Raw genomic sequence first — 6,000 nt, forward strand, 5'->3', positions numbered from 1 at the left:
TCCCAGTGAATAGGAGTAGGGGGCCAGGAAAACTAAGACATGAAAGGAAGAAAAGCTAACTCATTCATCAATCTGAACATTGTTATAGGTAACTCAGGCTCATTTCTCTGGATCTTTGAATAGCTACCTAGAATTGTCTGCCTTCCCCCAGTGTGGCAGACATATCCTAAGGTAACCCCCAATGATCTCTGCGTTCTGGTATTTTTTTTTTTTTTTTTTTTGAGACGGAGTCTCCCTCTGTCACCCAGGCTGGAGTGCAGTGGCCGGATCTCAGCTCACTGCAAGCTCCGCCTCCCGGGTTCACGCCATTCTCCTGCCTCAGCCTCCCGAGTAGCTGGTACTACAGGCGCCTGCCACCTCGCCCGGCTAAGTTTTTGTATTTTTAGTAGAGACGGGGTTTCACTGTGTTAGCCAGGATGGTCTCGATCTCCTGACCTCGTGATCCGCCCGTCTCGGCCTCCCAAAGTGCTGGGATTACAGGCTTGAGCCACTGCGCCCGGCTCGTTCTGGTATTAATGACCTTCTTTATGCCCCTCACCCTAAGCCTGGGTAGAATTTGTGAACTGCTTCCAGCCAGAAGAATAAGGCAAAGGTGATAGGATGTTACTCCCATGATGTAATGTAATACATGCATTACAATATATGACAAACGTGATGGGATATCACTCCCATGATTATGTTATATAAGAATCTGTCTTGATAGCAGACCCACTCTCTCACTTTCCTGCTGGTCTTGAGGAAGCAAGTTGTTATGTTAAGAACTGCCTATCGGAGAGGACCACATGACAAAGAACTCAGAGGTGGTTTGTAGAAGCTGAGAGCCAGCAGAAACAAAACAAAACAAAATCCTGAAGCTCTTAGTCCTACGACTGTAAGGAAATGAATTCTCCCAACAACCTGAGAGAGTTTGGAAGAAGATTTTTCTTTCTTCATACTTCCAGATGGGAACATGGTCCAGCCAACACCTTCACTGTAGCCTGGAGAGACCCCAAGGTAGAAAACCCAACTAAACTGTATCTGGACTCCTGACCTACAGAAAGAGAGATGGTAAATGTGTGTTATTTTAACCTGTTCAATTTGTGTTAATTTGTTACATCGAATTGGAAAACTAATACAGATTTTGGTGCCTAGAGATAGAATGCTGCTGTAATAAATATGTAAAAATATATCTGTGGCTTTGAAACTGATCAGTGGGCAGAGATTAGAAGAATGCTTGAAAAGTATGATAGACAAAACCCAAATCACTGCCAACAAACTGTCAGTAGAAGACTGCTGTTGAGGACTCAGAAGGAAGTAAGGAACATGCTATAGGAAACTGGAAGAAGGGAGATCCTTGTTATGTACTGGTATAAAGCTTAGTGAAATTATTTCTTACAATTATGTTGAAAGCAGAATTTGTAAATGGATGAATTTGATTATATAGTTAAGGAGATTTCCAAGCAAAGGTTGAAGGGGACAACTGGTTTCTTCTTGCTACTTACAGGAAAGTGCAAGAAAAGAGACAAATTGAGAGAAGAACTATTAAGCAAAAAGGAATCAGTACTTGATAATTTAAAAAATCCTCATCCTCCCCAGATGGCAAAAAATATTAACAGTTGGAGATGGCTTTTGGGCACTGTCAGAAAAGCCTACTCTAGAGAAAATGCCCTTGAAGTTACTCTATAATCTTTGTTAAAGCCCCAGAAACATCAAAGGTCCAAGTATTCAGGTATATTTCAAGAGACAGCACTTAGATTTGAAAAGATCCAAGGGTATGCCTCAGATCTTCTCAAACTATTGAGCCTCTAGGAAGCTTAAAGGAGATGGAATTATTTTTGAAACAATCTGTAGATGTGGCCTTTGTCTGATAAGAGTAAATGCCACTGAAATACATACAGAACCACAACATTCTTGAGAAAATTATTTCTGCAGAAACAGTGCCAACTTGGAATAAGACAGACAAAAAGACTAGAAAATGAAAAGAGGATGTCAGACCTCCAAAATTTTACTGGCAGAAAGCAGGCTGATAAAACTACTCATCTGCAAACACATGCTACCTTCCATGAAAAAGGAAGAATGACTCAGATGGTGGAACTAAGAACCCAGAAAGCAGAGCCAAGAGCCATGAAGGATCATTCCCAAGCCTAGAAACCTGATTAAGGAACTTCCAATAAATTCAGTTGTATTTCAAAACTTCTATAGACCAGTGACTCCTTTTTACTGTGCATTTCCCCTATTTTTAAACTGGAATGTCTATAGCTGTTATCCTGTGTCTGTCCCACCATTGTATGTTGGGTGTGTTGGAGGCAGATAACTCATTTGCTTGGTTTCACAGGTCCATAGTTAGAGAATAACTGTGTCCAGGAGCTTTACTTAACAGGTTATACGTAGGAGGTTCATCTGCACCTGGACTTCATTCACGTGATGAAATTTCAGAATTTGAGCTGATGGTATAATGAATGAAACTCTTGGGAACTGATATGGTTTGGCTCTGTGTCCCCACCCAAATCTCATCTTGAATTGTATTCCCACAATTCCCATGGGCTGTGGGAGGGGCCCTGGTGGGAGATAATTTGAATCATGGGGGTGGTTCCCCCATACTGTTCTCATGGTAGCAAATAAGTCTCATGAGATCTGATGGTTTTATGAGGGATTTTATCAGGGGTTTCCACTTTTGCATCTTCTTCATTTTCTCTTGCCACCACCATGTAAGAAGTGCCTTTCACCTCTCACCATGATTCTGAGGCTTCCCCAGCCATGTAAGTCCAATTAAACCTCCTTTTCTTCCCAGTCTCAGGTATGTCTTTATCAGCAGTGTGAAAATGGACTAATACAGGAATCTTGGAAGGGGAGAAACCATATATTTCATATGGGAGGGCCTGAGGAAAGACTGGCAGACAGAACCTAGGCTGATTCTCCAATGACCTCCACTTGCTGTTATTAATGCCCTTGTTAATTACATCCCACGAATACGGGAGGAATCTGTGAAGCATCTAACTTATAGAATATGGCAAAAGTGACAGAATGGCATTCTTATAACATTACGTTATGTAAGACTTCATATTGCTAGTAGATTCTTCTGCTGGCCATGAAGAAGCAAACTGCTATGTTGCTGCCTATGGAGTAGACCACATGGCAGGCAACTTGAATGGATTCTAGGAGCTAGTGGCACCTCCAGCTGACAGCCAGCCAACACACTAAAGCTTTCAGTCTTATATCCTCAATGAAATAAATTCTTTCAGCAACCTATGTAACCTTGGGAGCAGATGAGCTTCCCAATGAGAACACAGCCCGCCTGATGCATTGACTCTAGCCTGGAGAGACCTGGAAGCAGAAAATCCAAATAAACTGTGTCTGTACTCTTGACCACAGAAACTGGGATATAATACATGTTATTGTTTTAAGCTGCTAGATTTGGTAACTTGTTATGCAGCAATAGATTACAAGCACAGTCAAGGATTGTCCCAAAGAGTGTTAATTTCTTTACTCTTCCAGGTTGTACATGCCCAAGTGCAGAGTGGGTTCTTATTGGCATCCATGCCATATCATCAGAACAGCACAGGTGTTGAAATGATAAATATGTGAAAAATAAGGGGTGGTTCCAAGACAGCTGAATAGGAACAGCTCCAGCCTCTAGCTCCCAGCGTGAGCAACACAGAAGACAGGTGATTTCTGCAGTTCCAACTGAGGTACTGGATTCATCTCATGGGGCCTGTCAGACAGTGGGTGCAGGACAGTGCGTGCAGCCCACCGAGTGAGAGCCGAAGCAGGGCGAGGCATTGCCTCACCTGGGAAGCGCAAGGGGGAAGGGAATTCCCTTTCCTAGCCAAGGGAAACCATGACACACAACACCTGGAAAATCGGGTCACTCCCACCCTAATACTGCGCTTTACCAAGGGTCTTAGCAAACAGCACACCAGGAGATTATATCCTGCGCCTGGCTCAGAGGGTCCCATGCCCCCAGAGCCTCCCTCGTTGCTAGCGCAGCAGTCTGAGATCTAACTGCAAGGCGGCAGCGAGGCTGGGGGAGGAGTGCCCGCCATTGCTGAGGCTTGAGTAGTTAAACAAAGCAGCTGGGAAGCTCGAACTGGGTGGAGCCCACCGCAGCTCAAAGAGGCTGGCCTGCCTCTGTAGACTACACCTCTGGGGACAGGGCATAGCCAAACAAAAGGCAGCAGAAACCTCTGCAGATTTAAATGTCCCTGTCTGACAGCTTTGAAGAGAGTAGTGGTTCTCCTAGCATGGAGTTTGAGATATGAGAAAGGATAGACTGCCCACTCAAGTGGGTCCCTGACCCCCGAATAGCTTAACTGGGAGACACTCCCCACTAGGGGCAGACTGGCACCTCACACCTCACACGGCTGGGTACCACTCTGAGACGAAGCTTCCAGAGGAATGATCAGGCAGCAATATTTGCTGTTCAGCAATATTCACTCGTCTGCAGCCTCCGCTGCTGATACCCAGGCAAACAGGGTCTGGAATGGACCTCCAGCAAACTCCAACAGACCTGCAGCTGAGGGTCCTGACTGTTAGAAGGAAAACTAACAAACAGTTAGCGACATCCACGCCAAAACCCCATCTGTGCGTCACCATCATCAAAGACCAAAGGTAGATAACACCACAAAGATGGGGAAAAAACAGAGCAGAAAAGCTGAAAATTCTAAAAATCAGAGTGCCTCTCCCCCTCCAAAGGAACGCAGCTCCTCTCCAGCAACAGAACAAAGCTGGACAGAGAATGACCTTGACGAATTGAGAGAAGAAGGCTTCAGACGATCAAACTTCTCCAAGCTAAAGGAGGAAGTTTGAACCCATTGCAAAGAAACTAAAAACCTTGAAACAAGATTTGATGAATGGCTAACTAGAATAACCAATGTAGAGAAGTCCTTAAATGACCTGATAGAGCTGAAAACCATGGCATGAGAACTACGTGACAAATGCACAAGCTTCAGTAACTGATTCGATCAACTGGAAGAAAGGGTATCAGTGATTGAAGATCAAATGAATGAAACGAAGCGAGTATAGAAGTTTCGAGAAAAAAGAGTAAAAAGAAACGAACAAAACCTCCAAGAAATATGGGACTATGTGAAAAGACCAAATCTACATCTGATTGGTGTACCTGAAAGTGATGGGGAGAACAGAACCAAGCTGGAAAACACTCTTCAGGATATTATCCAGGAGAACCTCCCCAACCTAGCAAGACAGCCCAACATTCAAATTCAGGAAGTACAGAGAATATCACAAAGATACTCCTTGAGAAGAGCAACTCCAAGACACATAATTGTCAGATTCACCAAAGTTGAAATGAAGGAAAAATGTTAAGGGCAGCCAGAGAGACAGGTCGGGTTACCCACAAAGGAAAGCCCATCAGACTAACAGTGGATCTCTTGGGAGAAACTCTACAAGCCAGAAGAGAGTGGGGGCCAATTTTCAACATTCTTAAAGAAAAGAATTTTCAACCGAGAATTTCATATCCAGCCAAACTAAGTTTCATAAGTGAAGGAGAAATAAAAAGCCTTTACAAACAAGCAAATGCTGAGAGATTTTGTCACCGCCAGGCCTGCCCTACAAGAACTCCTGAAGGAAGCACTAAACATGGAAAGGAACAACCGGTACCAGCCACTGAAAAAAAATGCCAAAATGTAAAGACCATCGATGCTAGGAAGAAATTGCATCAACTAATGAGCAAAATAACCAGCTAACATCATAATGACAGGATCAGTTCACACATAACAATATTAACCTTAAATGTAAATGGGCTAAATGGTCCAATTAAAAGACACAGACTGGCAAATTGGATAAAGAGTCAAGACCCATCAGTTTACTGTATTCAGGAGACCCATCTCACATGCAGAGACACACATAGGCTCAAAATAAAGGGATGGAGGAAGATCTACCAAGCAAATGGAAAACAAAAAAAGACAGGGGTTGCAATCCTAATCTCTGATAAAACAGACTTTAAACCAACAAAGATCAAAAGAGACAAAGAAGGCCATTACATAATGGTAAAGGGATCAATTCAAC

General features: G+C 43.5%; 1 long non-coding RNA gene across 2 annotated transcripts in view; it reads left to right on the forward strand.

The window, feature by feature from the left end:
- Positions 1–3,893, forward strand: part of LOC126930943 (uncharacterized) — a 30,507-nt gene extending 26,614 nt beyond the window's left edge. For both annotated transcript variants that reach the window (XR_007717717.1, XR_007717718.1), the window contains one exon: positions 942–3,893. This is a non-coding gene — a long non-coding RNA (uncharacterized LOC126930943). The remainder of the gene's footprint in view (positions 1–941) is intronic.
- Positions 3,894–6,000: the final 2,107 nt, after the last annotated feature.

The sequence above is a fragment of the Macaca thibetana genome, chromosome 11 (genome assembly GCF_024542745.1).
Source record: "Macaca thibetana thibetana isolate TM-01 chromosome 11, ASM2454274v1, whole genome shotgun sequence".
In the NCBI taxonomy this organism is placed as follows: domain Eukaryota; kingdom Metazoa; phylum Chordata; class Mammalia; order Primates; family Cercopithecidae; genus Macaca; species Macaca thibetana.